This window comes from Crassostrea angulata, chromosome 2 (genome assembly GCF_025612915.1).
Source record: "Crassostrea angulata isolate pt1a10 chromosome 2, ASM2561291v2, whole genome shotgun sequence".
Lineage (NCBI taxonomy): Eukaryota > Metazoa > Mollusca > Bivalvia > Ostreida > Ostreidae > Magallana > Magallana angulata.
Genome location: NC_069112.1, coordinates 49,751,403 through 49,772,683, shown reverse-complemented (window position 1 = coordinate 49,772,683; position 21,281 = coordinate 49,751,403). Strand labels below are relative to the sequence as shown.

The following is a 21,281-nucleotide window of genomic DNA, read 5'->3' as shown; positions in this document are numbered from 1 at the left end:
GTATACTGGTATACAAGATGCCTAACATCTCGTCCAATTTAACTCATTTAAACTCTTCAAAATTTTCAATCTCACCTTTCAAATATTCTTTAAAAATCCTTGCTTCACCCATGTTTACTTACAATGTTTTGTTGCTATTCAATTTTAAATGTTTTTTCCCTTTCCTCTGCAAAGATTTGAGCAAATTTCGACGCTGACATTCTGTTCTGCTCCAGACAAAACAATGTGACGTCAATATTCTAAGGGCAACTACTCTAATATTTTAAAGAATTACAAAGGGCAACTACTCCAAATACTTTAAGAACTTACGGCATGCAGTTTATGTATTAAATACTATGAAATGTCGAAATGAGTAAGCGAAGCGTCGACCAATGACGACCATATTGCCTAATATTATTTCTCACAGAACAAATATAGAGATATATGAGGCAATCACGTGCTACGTTTAAACCAATGAAAATGTGACATTTCAGTCCAAGGGAAAACAAACACTGATTGCAGATTGTGAGAATACCGGCGTTGCAAATATGCAGCTAGCTTCCACAGTAACTAAGGAAGTTTGATATCTGCCCGCGCAGAAACTTATTTATAACACAAGATGCGCGTGCGCGGTCGACATCTTAGCGACAGATTAGATAGTCTTGAGTTGTCGGTCGTATGTAAAGTTGGCAAAAAGGCGGTTTCAATCTCACAGAAAAAGGCTACTATACACTGATTGTAGATTATGGAAACACCGGCGTTGCAAATATGAAAAGTTCTCTGGAAGAATTCAGGTATGTGAATGAATTTTGAAATAAAAGTAACAGTTTTTTTCTTCAAATAAATGATGAAAATTAGGGAACAGTGGGAAAGGGCCAAACGTGTCGGACGAAAAATAACCCACGGCCACCTTTAACATGTTTAACGATGCTTTAACCCACTGTAATATGTATATATTTTTTGGTTTCTATACAAGCCCTTGTGAGCGAAGATCAATTTTTATGTATAGGGCCCTGTACATGTGATGTTGAAATTCTGTTAACTGCCCATCGTGGTAAGTTTTAAATGACTAACGTACATAACACGTTTCCAGGTTACAAACGTCACGGCCACGTGCAGTGATTTTTCTACATTTTTTAAAAGGGTCCTGTGGCTATTGATTTGGGAAAAATCATCGACATTTTGATCAAATTGGGAAAAACAGTATCGTAGCCAAGATGAAAATCAAAAGCAAATTAAAATAAAATGAACAGAAGCAAATACAAATATGATGCTTTCTTTTTTTTCTAAGAGTAGCCCTCTTTTTCTTAATTTTCTTAATGTAATACTTCGAATTATGCGACATTACGCCACATTGCCTCACAAATCACGTTTACATCATTGTTTAAAAAGCGCTTGAAAGGTCTAATATATATTATGGCATATAGTGCTGAAACGAATGTTCGAATATTCGCGAATGAATAGTAAATTTCTAATATTCGAATGTATATTTAACATTCGAATATTCGATCACATGTTAAACACCCATATCAAGCACTGTAAACTATGCAGCATCGTGTTATTTCATTTTAATCGGAACGAGCCATCTATGACTGCATGCTTGATAGAGTCTATAATTTAACCCAGTAATAGACTCTTCCGCCATGCTTGTTTACCTTGAAAGTAAAAGCAGGGTTTACATTGAACGGAGACAAACATTCTGGATTTTTCAATTCATGTCAGACGCTGGAGAAAAAAATTGCTTAACTGTTTGAACGAGTGTGAGCTACGGAGAGTTAATATCGAAAGGTACATCGAAAGTTTTTTTTAAAAGATACCTCGATATATTTTGTTTTTTTTTAATAAACAGAGCATTTCCGGAGTTGTGAGCGTTATCAGTTTTCTGTTTAATACTATATCAAACATGGCGGAAATATTTGGACTGACTTACGAAGTTACGTATCGGTCTCATCCAGGAGGCAGTATATTATTAAAGAAGTAATAAATCTTTTGATTGTAGTTGATAGAAATTTTTTAAAAAATCAGTATATTATTATTTGCATAAAAATTAAATGCGCACCCAATTCAATGGATACTCGTGCATTAAGTGTCAACTTCGAACTGACATGTTTAAGCAGTCTACACATACACCCACTTAGTAATACAAACTATCATATATTTGCTTAATAAATTGTCTATGACGTCTACGAATATTCGAATACAAATCGAATAGCACTCACGAATATTCCAATACTGATTTATGGTATTCGTTTCAGCACTAAATTGGCATATATAAGAGCGCTTGACCGACGAAGAATTAATGGAGGCTTGCCAAGTCGTACGAAAAAAATTCGGGTCGTCATTATCGATGTGCCAAAAAAAAATTCTATCGATTGGATTGGGAAAAAATGTTGATAAATTTGGGAAAAATTCGGTAATTTTTGCTAGGGGAAAGGGCCGATATTCGGACCCAAATTTAGTGTAGAAAAATCACTGACGTGGCTCTATATTTTTAGTTTTTTTAATATTAATATTATACCAAAGATTTGACTGAAAATATTACAGTGAAGTACTTTGAGGGCATTAAGTTTATATATAGTTTTATGGTAAAATAATTGGTACTCTTTTCGTTATAAATGCCGAATGGCGAATTTTTGTTTTTACGTGTAAATTTGTAAACACAAGGAAAGATGAATATCCTATTTCACGATTATATTCAAGGAAAGATAAATATTTCATGATTATTAGGATAAATTTTATGATATTGACTCAAGCATTGTCTGCTGTTCAACTGTCAGTGGAATTTGTAACCGGGTTTTTTTATTTGTTTGTTTTTTCAATTTTTTCAAGCATAATATTTTTTTTGCCTCTGAAATTGTCTAGTCTTTTCAGATTGATTAACTGATACCCTCTATTCTCTAACGTCAATTCAATCTCATCAGATTTATTTTTCATACAGACCATCATTGTACAGAGATTCTGCAGCTAGACGAGCAGAGTGAATCGGATCAAATGCAGCCTCTTGTACATGTTCTTCTCTGCCATCCTTGAAGAGGATCGACAAGTTCCACAGTCTTCTCATCTATTCTATTCACATCGGACAACATCTTGATTCCTTTTTTTGGCAATTTCAGGAAAGTTTTACCTTCCCTTCACTCCATGAAATTCTCACCAATGTACCTATATCTCCATAATTCGTTGACACATCAGTATATGTTTACAATTTTGCTTCCCCTTATTATGGGTAGCATTTTAATCATCTCTGCATTGTATCGTGGTTCATTAATCCAACATGGCACAGCTTGGACAGTTTTTCTACATGAAATGTTGCTGCTGATATAAATTTCAGTAGTTCTGGGAAAAGGTGGAATATTCATAACAATGTGTCCAGTGTAGAGAAATTAATGAAATTCACCATGGCTTCCTGAGACACGTACATTCTTCACCCAGAATATTCTAGGGGTGACTGGATCTGGTGAGAATTTTTTATCTTGGAACTTCTCCTGGAAAAGTGAACTCTGGGAAGCCAGCACCACTTCGATCAGTACATCTGCAACTTGGAATGATTACATTGCAAATTATGCCAAATATATTATTCAACTGAAAAACCATGTGAACAATGATTAATTCCCTCATTTTGGGAGTTGGTCTGTTAAATTCTACAGTCATTTGTGGAAAGCAGACACATGCATCCCATGACCTTGTTTGATGTACATTTCCTTTTCATCTGCTCCAAGATGGCTAATGCATTCGACTGCTGAAAGAAGATGTCCATATATATCTGATTCGATGTTGAGACTGTCATTGGACATGATCATTCATATATGCAGCTTCAGTGTTAATTAAGTCTAGGAAATCTTTAATTACTCTTCCTCCAAATCATGATTTTTTTACTAAGGATGTCCATGATACTTTGGCACATCTTGATTCCATGCGTGGGCTATGTTTTTCCTCTCATTATTGGCCATAACTTGAGAAGTTCTGCATGACCAGGAATTTATATTTCGTCAATGCGATGCCAAAAAAGTTTTCTAATTTTAAATGTCTCTGTCAACTTAAGTATAGGTCAGAGATAAAGTTTTATTTTATTTCAATATGTCTGGTATATATAAAATTTATAAACTATTAATTCAATGGCTCCTTCTGAGACATATTGCTCACTCCCATAATTCTTAGGGTTGCAGGTTTGGTAAAAAATTCTTGGACGTCCCTTCCTTAAAAAGGGAGCTTTGCGTTGCCAGCACCACTTTATGAACTGGTATCAGCAGGTCTCCTACTTGAAATATCGCAAATCTTCTTCTTGAAAATCTCATGGATGTATGAACCGATTCCGTCATAATGGGAGATGGTTTTGGTTCCCGTCATGCCACTGCAGGTACAGTACGTCCCTCAGATTCCAGGGTGAATTTTTATTTCTTGGTGGAAATTTCATTGGCTGAGGAGCCCTCCGGAGAAGAGGCCCTACTGGGAGCATTACTGGAGGATGAGATGGCCTCCTCACTTAAAGAAAAATTATAAACCGGCACTCCCAGTGGTACGTGTCACTTTACTAGCTCACTTTATAAAGATGGAGGAAGATTGCTATGGTCTCTGTTATCTATAAATAAACATTGTGAAAGTGGTGAATCAACTCGTGCTTACATGTATATGATTTCAATAAACAGTGATCATGAGATATTTAATCTGTTTTAAAACAACAAAATAGTGATGTCAACATTTCTGTAAGACTTTTTTTTCTCCATTTGGAACTCACTCGGAATACCTCGATCGCCAGAGTTGACTTAACAGTAGTAAAAACACCAGAGAGTGTCTGTAAGAGAGTTGACTCGGAAAAGAAATAAATAAATAACGAAAGTAAAGGTTAAATGAAAAGATCAGCTGGTGATATGATGACATATCAGAGGCCCTAGACCATCTGGCCACAGTTTTTACACCAACTTCGACAAGTATGGGGGTAACACCACCAACAACATGTAGCTGACCAAAGAAGAAACAAAACTTTTGTCCCAATATGTCGGCAAGTAATGGGAGGCAGATTCCCGATTATCAGGATGGCTACTGAGACCCAAACTGGGTGACAACCATGTATATTACCGTGCAATAGGTTTGTTTAACTTACATATAGTAAATGTAGTACAATTTGGTATATGATTATTTATTGTCTATATTGTAGGAGGTTGTAAAATCAATTATTAGGATCTTAATTTCAACAGTTCAGGTTTTTATTCATTTTTTTTTTTTCGCTTTTTTGTTTTTTAATTAATAATTATTTACATTTCCCTAGGGTTTGTTTGTTATTCTATTGTATACACATGACACTATGACAGATTGACAGCCAATACATTATATACTGTAACTACAAGAAGAATAGATATGTTAAACTTTATTAGTAACAACAAAATTATTTTTTTAGAGATTTCAGGGTGGACCATGGTGGGAAAAAAATGATATTACAACTGAGCACTGTCACAAAAACAGCTGTCCATCTAGCCAGCATCAAACCCCAGAAATCAACAGCTGCTGCTATAACAACTTCGTCTTGAAATCAAACTTGGATCAAGATAAAGGTTACTAAATTTTCTTTTCTTTAAAATTTCTAAGCATTTAACGAGTTTACTTTGTATATTTCATTTTTTAATTGAATTTTCTATTATAAGTTAATATATAATATTCATAAAATTTCTGAGGTTGGAAACAATTATGAATACTTAAATTTTTCACTATCACTTTATATAGCAACTTGACCCTTATTAAAAGGCTTTTTCATATTTTATGATATAATTATTATGCCCCCTTCGAAGCAGGGAGGGCATATTGCTTTGCTGTCTGTCGGTGGGTTGGTTGGTCCACCAACAGTTTCAATTCATTTTCTTCGCAGAGGATGAACATATTGAAATGAAAGGACTATGTGCGGTATTATGCATTTATCGCCCCCAAAATTTAAGTTTTTTGAAGAACTTTAAAAATAAGGTTGGAAGATAGTTGAGAACATATTGAAAATAAGTGTGTAAAAGGTTATCACCACATTGAAGTCATAAAGTAGAAATGATGTCATGAAAATTGGCTTATTTTGATAAAGTCAAGTTTTGTAGCAAAACATATGTGTTTTCCGGTGGTTTTTCGACTGGGAAATATCAAGCGCTTGCTAGCTTAAGTACCATCTTTTAGTATGATGTGTGTATTTGTAGGAAAAAAACATATGTAAAAATCGAACTTGTGCAGACCTGCGCTCTATACTTCCGAATGCAAAATATAAAGAAAAAACTAGAGCAGAGCTCATGGCAAAGCCACGAGTAGGTCTTCCGTTGTTGCTGCGAGTTGAAAATGTATGTGATATGGTGTCAATAATTTATAATGACTAAACTTTCAGTTCTGCTTTTGTTATAAAAATGTGTTGTGATTGAAAGTCTGTATATAAAACGTGTTTTGAAAAAGAAAGAAAGAAAATGTTTTAGGAAAACTATCTGTCGAACACAGTTTATGTAATCGTTTCAAACATTCTTTAAAAAATGAGATGTTTAATGGCGAGTTAAATTTTCAGAGGGTAGCAAGCATTGTTACATGTACTCATGAATCATGTGAGGAACTATGTTTTTGGGAGTTGATTTAAATAAACTCTCCTATGCAGTTACTCTAGCATACCGAAACTGAAACTGTGTTTGCACCTAAGCACAAATCATCGCCGCTGACAAGATTTAGTTCTTGAAAATAATGAAGTATTTTTTTTAAGGAAACTTTTTTTATAAATACCTTGGAAATAGTCAGATTTTAAATGGTAGGAACAATTTGAAGTTTTTTTAGTCCTAAGTATTCCTACGCCAGAGTTCAATATATATAGTCTCGTTCAACCATCGGCTGTCTCCTTACATCTCCGGCAAGTAGAGAGTCAGTCTATATTTAGAGGTCGCATCATCAAGCTATCATGTGACCTGGTATCTCTTACTTGTCGGAGATTAACGGAGACAGCCAAGCATCTGGTTGAACGAGACTAGAGTTCATTATTGGTTGGATCCATACAATTTTTGAAATATTTGGAATACCAAAACATAGTTTGATGAAATCAATTCTATTTTAAAATATTACACAACATGATTCATTAGAGGTTTTCTCAAAATTCTAGTCGGAACAGTCAGAGAATTCATATTATAAAAATGTGCATAATTCAAATGCAGATTATAAACTACTTGCCAAGCAAACTAGCATATCGTTGATTTTAAAATAAATAATATTCGATAAAATCAACTCTCGTCAGTACATCAGTACTTTGATTTAAAAACCGAACCCGCCTACAAAACACGTAACCTTTTCTCTAAGATAACTTCTTTATTTAAAAATATTTCTAAATTTTTGAAAACTATGTGCAAGTTTAGAATTGTTGCGTGATGACAAAATTTACAGACCCTGAAACTTACTACTACACCAAAAAACGTGCGACTTACTTGCGAGAAACGTTTCGTGTAAACCGTTAAGCGTTTCGTGTGAAGCGTTTCGGGCAAAGCGTGTAAATCGTTTCGGGCAAAGCGTGCGAGAACCACGTGAAACATTTATCAGATTTCATTCGGAACTCACTGACACTTCAATTCACTTTCAATTGATGAAAGGGAATATATCCAAGATATCTTCATTGAACAATTTTCACTCATAAAATTTCACAGGAACGAAAACAATTTTTTTACGGAGATTTATAATGGGAAATGTTTACATCTTTTCTCCGTTCGGAAGTACTCGGGATACCTCGCGCAATATTTAAACGTTATCATCCGGGCTTATTAATGGCTGATGCAATGCAAAATCTCCGTAGACTTTCAATATTGGGATGTGTATTGAAACCTGAAGCGATAGAGGAGGCGTTTCAACACATATAATCTGGACATTTTTCATATAAGTGGACGAACGTAGTTTTAGCACAAAGGTATTTACTATTATTGAAATATCAAGCAAAAAGTGGTGGAAGAAAAAACTCGGGACATAGTATATCTTATAAATTTATGAAACTTTGAAGTGTTTTGAAATTCTTTAACCAGGGAACAACGATGTCTATATATAGGTCAGTAATAGGATTGGTAATGTCAAACATCGAAGACTGTACGAATATTTAAGAAACTGTTTTTATTACAAGTGTTACCGTTAATAATTAAATCAAAGTTTGCCGAATCTTCCTGGAATTAAACAAAGGTTGTAAATTTACTTTGTATAAAATCTTTCCTCATGGTTACTCAGTGTGAAACATTCTTTACCTTAGACGTTTTACTTTTCCACTAAGCATCCGCCTTCGTTGCCTTTCCTTTACACTACATCTAAATTCATCATGTTCATAAATGATTACTCGTTCGCATTTTAAAATATTTAATGTCCGTATTCTCGGACTCCATGCTAGGAAATTTAGTTGAATATATGCTACGTCATTCTTATCCATGTGCATGTTGTCGACGGCGCGCGGCCAAAGAAATTTTCACAATCGTTCTTTAAAAAGCTTTAAAGTTATACAATATAGGATACACATGTAATTTTTATATGCAGACCTTAATAAATTTGTTTGCAAGTTTATAACTAATGATTATTCCTTTATCAGCACCACTTATAATTTACTCAACTCTCTCTCTCTCTTTTCTTTCTCTCATTCAAGTCACGAGCGGCAATGTCTTAACTCCGCCCAGCTACGATCTGATTGGACAAAGGTCAGTGAAAACATTAGGTAGAAACTTTTCTGGAGTAAACCCCTATTAAACGCTTCAGTGTACTTCGCTGTAACTTAAACGATCATGTTTTGATAAGCATATATATTTTTTTATTTATTCACATCGATAACTCTTACTGAGACCATTCGACTTTGTACAAGCAGCACACATAACCCATAACCTCGGACATCGGGTGTCTCCTGCACCTGGCTGAACCTGTCAATCAACCTCTGTGTATTTGTTTTCATTGGATGGTCAAGCGTCTCTTTCTTTGTCAATAGCCAATCGAAAATTAATGACTTCAAGGTAATCGGAATCAGTATTTGAAGAAGCATACAATTCAAATGACAAAATTTTTATTAATTATCTGAAAATTATTTAAACCACTGTTAATGGAAAACAAAGAGTCTTAGAAGTAATTAACACACAGGGATTTGCCTACAATGTACACAGTCATGCAATTACTAGTAATTATTATGGGAATCTTTACGCATGGTACTTAATTCGAACAGATTATAATAATCTATACACTGTACGCCGTTACACATGTACGAAGCGCCGGTAATATATACGAATATTGAGTCAAAAATTTAAATCATTTTTATTTCTTGTTCTTTTCAATACAATGTGAAATTACTTTCAGAAAAAAATTCCGAAATACTAATTACAACTTTCTTTTTTGTGTAACCATTTGAATTTTTTCTGGGTTCATGTATATATGTGTACAGAACATACTTATTTACGCGCAAATGACACGACATAGGAAAAAAAATAATCGGTTGTTCGTAGAACATTTTTATCTTACGAATGTGACTAATTTAATTTTAAATATTTTTCAACATTATCAATGTAAATAATATCAGGTGTATTTACTGTTTGTGTTTTTACATCGTTATCTCTGAAACCAATAAAAATACTAATGTTAGCAGAAAAATCAAATCCCGCCGAATACTGAAATACCGATTTCAGTTAGCAATCATACGGATTTTATTTTTGGTATTGACTATTGAGTTACGGTAACTTTTTTTCTGGATGATTTTATTATTTATTATTTATGTAAAAGCACCATTCCAACAGTTACTCAATTATATAACAATTGATGATCTGGGGCTATATATGTTCCGAGCTGTGTGCACTGAAGCGACACAAGATTCTCGGTCGCATGTCGCGATTGAATTTACACAGACTGACCGAATGGAATATGAAACAAAATGTTACACATGAGAAGAAGCCACCAAAAATGATTTTCGATAGATCTTGATATCGTTTTGACAATTCAAAAAGTCCAGCGCGAGCTCCTGTCAGCGGGGCGGGAGGGGGCAGCAATGAGTTCGCTTCTACAAAGAAACGAACGACCATGTAGAAAAACTACAGAAGTGATTAATATGTGACCGATAGAATCTAATCTAAAGTTGTTTAAAATTCATGTGAATTTTTTAAAAAAAAATCATCGAATGCCTCAATTCAGGACATTTTTTATCGTGCTAGCACCTACTGCAAACATGTTACATGGAACTTTGATTATAATTTGATTTTTAAACTACCTGTTTATCTTTTCATCTTAAACGAATATAATAGTTGAAAAAATAAAATATAGTTGTGTCCGTGCAAAATATGAAACATGAACGCGCGATAAGGTACATGTAGAAGAACACGAACCGACCCCGGATTACTTGGCACCGGTTCTCCTCAGCCATGTGCGAGGGATGATCATCATTTAAAGGTTTACTATTTGTGTGTGTGTGGGGGGGGGGGGGGTTGATTCAAAACATTATTTGTGCAGTTTCTAAAATATTTTACATAAACAAACTAACCATTAATTTATGTCTTAAATGTACGATGTTTACGATTTGGAGTAATATCGCTCATTAATATTCATTTACACTCAAATGTTCAATTGAATAAATACAAGATGGACAAACTTTTATAGGATTAAATTAAAACAGTTCCTGTTTTTACGGCTATATTAACTCAAACACGTTCATATGCATGTAAGTGTGCGTCGCAGTGTGAGAATCCTGTGTATTAAAACCCGCTTAATAACCGCTAGGTAGTGCAGCCGTGGCTGATCTCATCGGCCGTTGGCGAAGGATATATTACGTAAAGGTATATGTACAACGCACAGACAGGCACAGTTCAGAACCCAGGAAGATTTGAAAAGTTTGCAGTATAATGAACATACTCTATCAAATAAAAGTTATTTATTTTAAACTTAAAACCCACAATTGATCTGTGTCTATTATTGCTTTAGATTGAGAGTGACATTGCTTTTATTAATTAACTGAACGATTTCTTAATTGACACCCAATCGTTTAATCCATGAAAAAATTATGTGTAATCAAAACGAAACCAATTATCGAGTTCGCGGCTAAATAAACTCATACATGTATATGAGAGACACAGCTCTCGTGTATTAGATAACCGCTGACCGCTACAGCCGCGAGCATGGTGACCGATTTTCTCGGCCGCGGGCGAGGGAGAGCTTACGTAATGGTACACACACACACAGCTCTGATTCAAGGTAGATTTTAAATGCATGGAGTTAATAAATAAAATGTAATGCATATAGTTTTTTAATTCCATATTTTGCGGTTAAATAAGAAAAAGAATGTTTTGTTTTCCAATTGCCGTTTTTAATGATTGTGCACTATAAGAACTTAACAACAATGACTTAAACTCCTTAAAAAAAAGCATGTACTCCAACAAAAACAAATTTCTTATAAATTAATGCCTCCTGTATAAACCAGCATACTTTCTGCGGCAACTTTATGCCAGTTGTACGCACAAAGACTTTCGTTAACTTGTCTAATGAAAACAGGTACATGTCAACATGTAAAGCTTTTTACACTCATACTACACAAATCACTTACAAAATAATATTGTTACGACCTTTATGAGATCCCAACAAACAACTTTTCCAGCGACATCCATATCAAAATCCTAACCGTTTTTGAGTTATTAAGCAAAAACGTTTAGGGGCTATTGGCCCTTAATTTAAGGGGCCAGCTCTTTTTTATTGGTGTCAAATGAAAGCTCTTGATATTCTGCACAACTTTTATTCTACATGTCTTAACAAAATATTTTTCGTTAAAAAGATATAAAGGAAAATATGTCTAAATTTTTGCACTTTTTGGAATCCTGTTTTTTGACCCCCTACCTTTTCCTAAATAAGGAACGTAATCCAAAAACAAAAACCGATGTATACAACTTCAATGTCTTTGTTATTCAAATTCGTTGGATTCCCATTCCCTGCTATTATAGTCTCGGAGCCTTTGTCTGGAAACCAAAGGCCCTAAAAAAATTTAAAAGGGGAATAACTCGTTAACAAAAAGGGAATTCTAACTTCTATGAATTGACGAAGATAGTGTTTTGTAAAGTCCATTAGCCCTGAAAATTTGAGCAAAAACCGTTCAGAAATGAGCACGATATGAAGCCTCAAAGTTCGCGTCTAGGAAGAAAAAAAAAAAAAAGAAAAATAAGAATAATCTTAACCCGCACAATAATAGAAAGGTCTTCCGTTGGAAACGGAAGACCTTAATGACGTTATTTTTTACTTTTTGCAAAATTGCTGGAATTAATTGTGTCCTTTGGGTGATGTCATAGATAAACAACCAATGAGTAATGATGACTTAATCAAGATAAAAGTGATAGGCATCCTCTGTACACTGATTTATGGAGATTTGATTTTTATATGGCACCATTTAAAAATTGGTTAAAATTGGGGGCAGATATTGAACCATACCAAATATAGTCGTTTGGTATACAGGTTTATCATGATAATATCTAGGTCAAGTTCGATATTGGGTACGATCGAGCCATTTTCGACAGAGTTATGGCCCTTGGACGTAGAAACATTTCAGTTATTTACAGTTTCTGCTCATTTTCTTCGCAGAGGATAAACATATTGAAATGAAATTTGGTATACAGGTTTATCATGATAATATCTAGGTCAAGTTAGATTTTGGGTATGATAGAGCAATTTTTGACAGAGTTATGCAGAGTTCTTGAAATCTTTCGGTCCTGTCGGCAAGACCGATAAAAATAACCAAGGACCGATTACTTGAGGTTGCCTGTCAGTCCAAATGACCGGTAGATGTTGACAGAGGAATTTGCAAAAATATGATTAAACAAATTTGTACAAAAGCGATGAAGTTGACGCAAACTATTCTGGGTAATCACTGGGAAGATTCGAATGCATAGGATTAATCAATTTTTGTGGATTTTTGGCTCTCTCTAGACTGATCATACGTTTTCGGAACATCTCAGTTCTTATGTATAGAATTTATGACACTTAAATGTAAACTTCTGATGATTTTGAAGAGTTTAGTACATATTGACACGGTGCGTTTGTAATGCGACTAACACTGATGTATAGTCAAACGATGGGAATAAGGCTTTCGATCATTTTCCAACATAGATATCGTCAAAAATCACTTGGAGATATTGGAGAACTTGTTTAAAACAGCATGAACTTGAAGGCCCCCTATAAATCCAAGATGGCGTGTAGCATCTTTTTTACTTTTTTTTAATGGTCATTAAATACACTTTTTGAAATTGAAACAGGGTTGTAAGTTAATGTTTTTATAATTGTAATACACAGAAATACATACAAAAATACTAATTTTAATCATTTATGTACTCGGGACAAATAATAAGAACTCCACTATATAATCTGACAACTACGGTAGGTCCATGTGGCATGATGTGTGCAGAAAGAGAAAAAGAGAATGAGAAAGAAAGAGTGAAAAGGAAAGTTGATAATGAGAGAGGGAAGGAAATAAAATTAATGGAGTGATAAATAAGAATGTGAAGGTGAGAAGCCAAAATGTGAAAGTTAAGAGGAATTGGATCAGGAAAAAATGGAAAAAATTGGAAGCCCAAGGCCCAAGGCTTGTAAGTTAAGAATGAAATGATTTGATTATACATGTAATAAAATTCAAATATAGTTTTTCATCTTTCTATTAAAATTTTTTTGGACCGATAGAAATTTGTCCGTACTGACAAACTTCAGATGGTAGTCAGTTCCATCGACTGACAGCAAAAAAACATTTCAAGAACTCTGGTTATGGCCCTTGGACTTAAAAAATTTCCAAATATTTGCAGTTTACATTCATTTTCTAATTTGTAGATTGATTCCAAGGGAGGGGGGCATAAGTGTTTCACAAACATCTCTTGTTTATGTTATTTTATTTATTTCATCCCTCACCATTCCATGTAACCTAGCTATCCCCAAGCTATCGAGGGAGGTCCATCATTAAACCCATTAGTCACCCCGAGCAAGGCATGTGTTATCCCCAAGTCACATATGGAGCAATCTATCACTCAGCATCTCAGGTAGCTCTAACCACCACCCAACTTCCCAGGGGACTTCGTGTCACTTAATTAACAGCTTCCCAGGCGTCCCAGTCCTATCCACATTCTACCGAGGGACCAATGGTTCATCCCCAAGTCACCTCGTCGTATTCCTTATCCATCCAGCCTACAGACCTTCTAGTGTCACCCATGGGAAATACATCATCATCCAGACACAACAGAATCATCATTTCATCCCAAGGCAGCTCAGACAGCCACTACCCAACCCCTCCTTTCAAGCCAAGGAGCCACATTTCAACATACATCCACTCATGGGTCCACACCAAATCCTCCAGTAACCAAAGACAACAGATCAGTCCCAGAAAGCACCCTCCATGGATCCAGATAATCCCACTCCAGTTACACCCAGAGAGACCCATCTCATACCCCAGCAGGGATTTACACCCAGAGAGACCCATCTCGTACCCCAGCAGAAATTTACACCCAGAGTGACCCATCTCATACCCCAGCAGGAATTTACACCCAAAGAGACCCATCTCATACCCCAGCAGGGATTTACACCCAGAGTGACCTATCTCATACCCCAGCAGGGATTTACACCCAGAGTGACCCATCTCATACCCCAGCAGGGATTTACACCCAGAGTGACCCATCTCATACCCCAGCAGGGATTTACACCCAGAGTGACCCATCTCATACTCCAGCAGGGATTTACACCCAGATAACCCATCTCATACCCCAGCAGGGATTTACATCCAAAGTTACACCCAGAGTGACCCATCTCATACTCCAGCAGGGATTTACACCCAGATAACCCATCTCATACCCCAGCAGGGATTTACATCCAGAGTTACACCCAGAGTGACCCATCTCATAGGGATTTACACCCAGAGTGACCATCTCATACCCCAGCAGGGATTTACACCCAGAGTGACCCATCTCATACCCCAGCAGGGATTTACACCCAGAGTGACCCATCTCGTACCCCATCAGGGATTTTCACCCAGAGTGACCCATCTCATACCCCAGCAGGGATTTACACCCAGAGTGACCCATCTCATACCCCAGCAGGGATTTACACCCAGAGAGACCCATCTCATATCCCAGCAGGGATTTACACCCAGAGTGACCCATTTCATACCCCAACAGGGATTTACACCCAGAGTGACCCATCAGGGATCAACTCCCAATACCTCAACTAGCCTTCTAAATGTCAGCTTTTGTGTTAAAGAGGCATAAAAATTGAATTGCAAACAGCTTCAGTTATAGACCATTTTCTAAAAATGTGTAAAGACTAGTATCAGAGATATCAAGGATTAATAATTTAAACAAGAACAAGTCCTTTAGGAAAAGAACTCGTGATATTGATGTGATTTATTCATGTTTAATTCTCACTCTCTTTTACTGGCCCTGTGACCATAAAAGTTGGACGAGCTCACTTTTGATCTGTCTCACTTTTGCAAAAGGAATGTATAGTGTATAAGTGAGATAAGATCCAAAGTGAGCCCTCTTAGTTTTATGGTCCCAGACCAGATCCCTGGAATGACAGATGACATTGAAGAGGGAGAGAGAATATTTTGAATGATTTTCTTGCGAAGACAACATATGCAACAACTAATGATGAGGTATTGACAATTGAAAGAAGTCACATGCCCTTTATATGCTTGTCAGTTATTAAATAATAAAAGGTGTGTGTCTACTACATTTTTAATACATCTAAATATCCTACCTTTTTTTTTAAACAGCCAGATATACCTTGTAAAGAAAATGATAAGCTTCAGAAATGTATGGCTGCACTGGAATAGAAAGATGAAGAAGTTACGATAGGGAACTGAGGAATTTGTTGAGATAAAGCTTAGAAATGCTGAAATCTTAAAGTCTTACTGGAAATGGTATGTACATGTACATTATTATCAAAAATGCTTTGTGCAGTTAATCCTAATTTTTAAATATTTCCATTTATCTTTAACTTGTTTGTGATTCATTTTTGATTTTTCAAGGTAACTGAAAAACTCAGTCTGATGGTAGACCTCGAGCAGGACTTGTTCCTATTGAGATTGTAAGCTTTCATGGTGTAAGTAATACTGTAGATTCCTTATTTTACACGAGTACTTAATTCTGCGATTGAACGATTTTTCATCAAATCGCGAGAACATAAAATTGCAAATTTTATCACAGTTTCATGTAGTTAATGTGTCAGAAAATTGAAAGTGAGATTTTAGAATTTGCAAGACGGGCTTCTCGTGATGATATGAGGAAATTGTTTTCCTCATGTTTAATTAGGAATTAACTGTATAAAGAACTGCAAACGGTAGCATTGTATAACTGCCTAAAAGTTAATGGGGGGAGGGGTTACTTATTTCTACAGACTAAAATACATTCTATAAAAATCCATTTATCTTTGTAACGTTTTTAAAAAAAACTTTTTAAAAACTGTATTTATTACTAAGTATGTAATAAACTTTCATATCTTACATAAACATTTGATTAGATTATTTAGTTTTTATGCACATATCAACCAGCACTCGATAATATTTTCCTCATTATATAGACCCATTTTAATATAGAAATATTTATACCCACAGTAAGCAGAACATTTGTTTACAAAATGATTTTTTTTTTAGTAAAAATCAATTAGGAAATAGTTATACTTTATAGTAGATAACTTTGTTTTTAGCTCGAGTGAGCTTTTCTGATCAAGATTTGTCCGTTGTCTGGCGTTGGCGGCGTTGTTGTTCTCTCATTTTCATCCTTTTCTCCAGAACCACTGGCAGATTTTAACCAAACTTGGCACAAAGCATCACTGGGTGAAGGGGACTCAAGTTTGTTCAAATGAAGGGCCACACCCTTTTTAAACAGATGATCATTTAGAATTATTGAAAATTAGTTGGTATTTTTTTAAAATATACTTCTAAAAAACTATTAGGCCAGAAAAGCTGTAACTTGTATGGAAGCATCCTCAGGTAGTGTAGATTATAGTTTGTTTAAATCATGGTCCCTGGATTTGGGTGGGGCCAAAATGGGGGTATGAATTTTTATTTTATACAGTATTGTATTATATGTATAAAGAAAATCTTTAAAAATCTTCTTAAAAACTTTGATGCCAGGATAGTGTAGTAAAATGATCAAACCATGATTACCTAGAAAAAAGTTGGACCATAAAGTGTAAGGGGGGGGAGGGGGGTTATGTAGGAATAGAGAAAAATCTTCTTACAGCTACAACAACAAAAGGGGCTTGATGTTTACCATAAATATGTGGATAGAAATCGGTAGATTTTTATAAAAAAAAATTGAGCAAGACCTTCTGTACTTAGTTGTCAAGATATTTTGATTTTGATTCTATAACGCTAATTTGATAAGAGTTAAGGCAATTGTTGCACCGGTGAGCGATGTGGCCCCTGGGCCTCTTGTTGATCGATCAATATCTGCCAGAAAAAATATTTGATGTAAAATGTAGGTGGGAAACAGTTCACAGTTTATTACCTAGTAAACTATTAAAACAATTGTATGAATTAAAGAAAATTATAAGATTGTGAGTTTAAAATAAATGTTTTACTTAAAAACAATAGATCTGATCCAGTAAGCCATTACTTCCAAAAATATGTTTGAATTTTTATTGTATTGATAAAGATGATGGAGCTGCATGATACCTCGCACTGGAGTGTTTGTCTACCGTCGGGATTTCAAATCAACCAGCAAAAAGCCAAGTAGGTGCTGGGCAGCAATGGCGGCATCTGATGTCAGTATTTTATACCAGTAAGGAATTGATTGACCGGGGAAATAGCATGGGTGTAAATGGGAAAGAGGGACTTAGCAAGGAGATTGTGAAGGCCATTATAGGTAAAGAAATATTGTAATATCTTGAAGTAACGTATTGGTTTGCACATTCCTTCCTGTAGGCACCCTTTACAAGTCTGCATGACTCTGACCTTGCGGTTTCCATCTTAAGATAATTCATTTGTAACATTAACTCTAAAAGGAATTGTATCATTTTGTGTCAATGTGATGAAACTATATGCATTTTTTGGAGCAAACTATGAAATATGAAATTTGATTTGAAGACTGACTTCTAATTGTTGTACAAACATAAATTTATTGAGAAAGTTGTACATGTACGTGTCTTTGCTCTTACTAAACTTTGGTATCGAATTATTTTCAGACTATATGGTGATAAAAGGAATTATAAGACAGCAAGTCATGTGTGAAGCTAGCCATGAGGCTGGTACTTTAATAAGTACTGTCAAAGATTACTGGATTGGTAGCCTTTTAAAAGAAGAAACTGTTCCTAAGCCTGCGGACTGAAGGAGTGTCACAGTGTGATGTTAATTAAGAAAAACTGTTATAATTTATTATTTTGTGTTTCTGTGATAATCAGCTATAATGAAAAAAAAAACCCATAATTTATGTATCCATGAAGCCACTTTCATCATTGTATTATGAATTATGTACCGGTATGTCATCTGACTATTAAAAGTAGAGATAAATTTATAATTTAAATATGCATTACTAGTTTATAACACAATAGTAGCTTATTATCACCACTGTATATCAGAACCATATCTGTAAAAGTAGCTAATATCATCTATCAATCTGATTAAAATCAGATCCTCAATGCGCTCCTTGTACTTTTTCTATTGTCACTACAGGAGGTCAGATCCTCGACATGTAGCGACAATAGAAAAACAAGGAGCGGATTAAGGATCTGATTTTAATCAGATTGTATCATCTATGTTTATAATTTGTGTACGTCATTAACTACTACAAATAATACTATAAATCCTCATTTTACCCGTACTTCATTCCGCGATTCAACTTTTTGTATCAAATAGCGAGAAGATAAAATCGCAAGCATCATTCTTTTGTAATAATTTAGTATAATTCAAAACTGTCTGAAAAATAAAAGTGAGAGTTCAAATCCACGGTGGTTGCTTTTATGCAAATATTAATTCCTTGTATTTAATTAGGAATCTACAGTAGTAGCTTCTCTTTTTTATGTAAAGGAGATTATTTGTCTAATATATATAGTCAAACCTCGTTATCTCGAACTAGATGGGACTGGTTAAAAATTCAAGATATCCGAGATATCAAGCTTTTAAGGGTAAAATACTTAAAGTTTAAGTGTTTAAGCTTGGACTTACAAATCACTTCGAGATATCCATTGTATTCGAAATATCGGTGTTCGAGATACTGAAGTTTAACTGTATATATGGAAACATGTTTATGGTAGATTTATCAGAAAGGTTCCTTTTTCAATGCCTAGGTGATACTGTCTTAATATGAACCTATTTTGTGCTGTTTGTAAAGTAAGTCTATATGTGTACCTAAAATGTACCATATTATACATGTATCTAAAGTATACATAATTTTTTAGCTCACCTGAGCTGAAAGCTAAAGTGAGCTATTCTGATCACATTTTGTCTGTCGTCCGTCTGTCTGTCTGTAAATTTTTCACATTTTCAACATCTTCTCAAGAACCACTGGACAAATTTCAACCAAACTTGGCACAAAGCATCCTTAGCCTAAGGGGATTCAAAGTTGTGAAAATTAAGAACCACGCCTTTTTGCAAAGGAAGATAATTAGGAAATTATGAAAATTTTCAAAAATCTTCTTCTCACGAACCATATGACCAGGAAAGCTGAAACTTGTGTGGAAGCATCCTCAGGTAGTGTAGATTCAAAGTTGTGAAAATCATGACCTCCGGGGGTAGGGTGGGGCCACTATGGGGAGGTGGGGGGGTGAAGTTGAGCATAGGAATATATAGAGTAAATCTTTAAAAATCTCCTTCTCGGAAACTAATCAGCCAGGAAAGCTAAAACTTGTGTGGAAGCATCCTCAGGTAGTGTAAATTCAAAGTTGTGAAAATCATGATCCCCGGGGTTAGGGTGGGGCCACATTGGGGGGGGGGGGGGGGGGGGTGTTAAAGTTTTACATAGGAACATATAGAGTAAATCTTTAAAAATCTTCTTCTCAGAAACTAATCAGCCAGGAAAGCTGGAACTTGTGTGGAAGTATCCTCAGGTAGTGTAGATTCAAAGTTGTGAACATCATGATCCCCGTGGGTAGGGTGGAGCCACAATGGATGGGGAGGGGGTCAAAGTTTTACATAAGAATATGTAGAGTAAATCTTTAAAAATCTCCTTCTCAGAAACTAATCAGCCAGATGATTCTTTATAATTGTTAAGACTTTGGCTCCAGGACAATTCTTTGGCCTTACAAGAAGGTTTAGAGTTTGATGTAGGTTTATATCCCATATTTAACAACTTTTTAAGAACTGCAATACTCAACATGTGATATGACTATAAAATCATCCTGTTAGAAAAGGGACTTATGATTATAAACATACGAATATCCAGGGGGAAAAATGGATTTTATTTATACAGGATCTACATGTATTATTGTACATTGTTCAGATAGTTTGTATTATGACTCCATTAAGCTGATTTTATCATACCTATTGTTCCTCAGGTGAGCGATGTGGCCCATGGGCTTCTTGTTTGAAATGTGCCCGAGATGTATTTACAGTTTTCCCAAAGTGTGCTTTCATTTTTAATTAAAGATGTTCCTTAAGCATACTTATCATTGTGCCTGAAATAAACCTATTTGGAGCCAAAGTATGCGTATGATGAAATTGTCATATGTACAGACGTGCCTAAAGTATATCTATAATAGTACCGTACCTCAAATATGCCTATGATGAGATTGTGATATGTACAGACCTGCCTAAAGTATACCTATAATAGTACTCCAAATGAAACTGTTTCTAAAATATGCTTTTATCCAAATTGTACTAAGTCTATGTGCTGCTTTTAGAGGTGAATTAAGAACACATTAGGTATACTCAATATGTGTGCAATTGCTAGGCACATATTAGTCATGCTTACTTGTTCGACATACCTGCATCATGCATTTTCTTTACTTTTTAAGTGCCTTTATTTTTTGTCACAAAGAAATAAATCATAATGTTTAAAAAGCATGCTTAGTGTGATAGGTTTATATTTAACAGGGTCACATATCAAGCACATGCATGTTCGTCTATAGCTTAAGCAAAACGTAACGATAAATATGATTGGTTGTATTCGTTTAAGTATCAATCGGAAAGTGTCTGTGTTATTCATAATGATGTGGGGAAAAGCTAGTTTGATTTATAAATACATATAGTCGTTCTAATTGGTTAAGAACCCCCCCCCCCCCAGAGCGCGGTGTATATAAAGTCAGGATTTGCCTTCGTTCGGCAGTTGACGTGGAATCTCTTCTAAGGTTCGAGTCAACTAACTTCCCCGGGTAGATGGGAGGGCCCCAGTCTCCGTTTCCCATCTTGTGCATTGCCTCGC

At 35.2% G+C, this 21,281-nt stretch overlaps 1 long non-coding RNA gene across 1 annotated transcript; it reads left to right on the top strand.

Moving 5' to 3' along the window:
- Window positions 1-494: 494 nt before the first annotated feature.
- LOC128173371 (uncharacterized) lies at window positions 495-19,646 on the top strand. The gene is made up of 7 exons (XR_008242491.1): window positions 495-773; window positions 2,918-5,062; window positions 5,372-5,525; window positions 15,695-15,841; window positions 15,950-16,023; window positions 17,580-17,789; window positions 18,109-19,646. It is a non-coding gene; the product is annotated as an uncharacterized LOC128173371 (long non-coding RNA).
- Window positions 19,647-21,281: the final 1,635 nt, after the last annotated feature.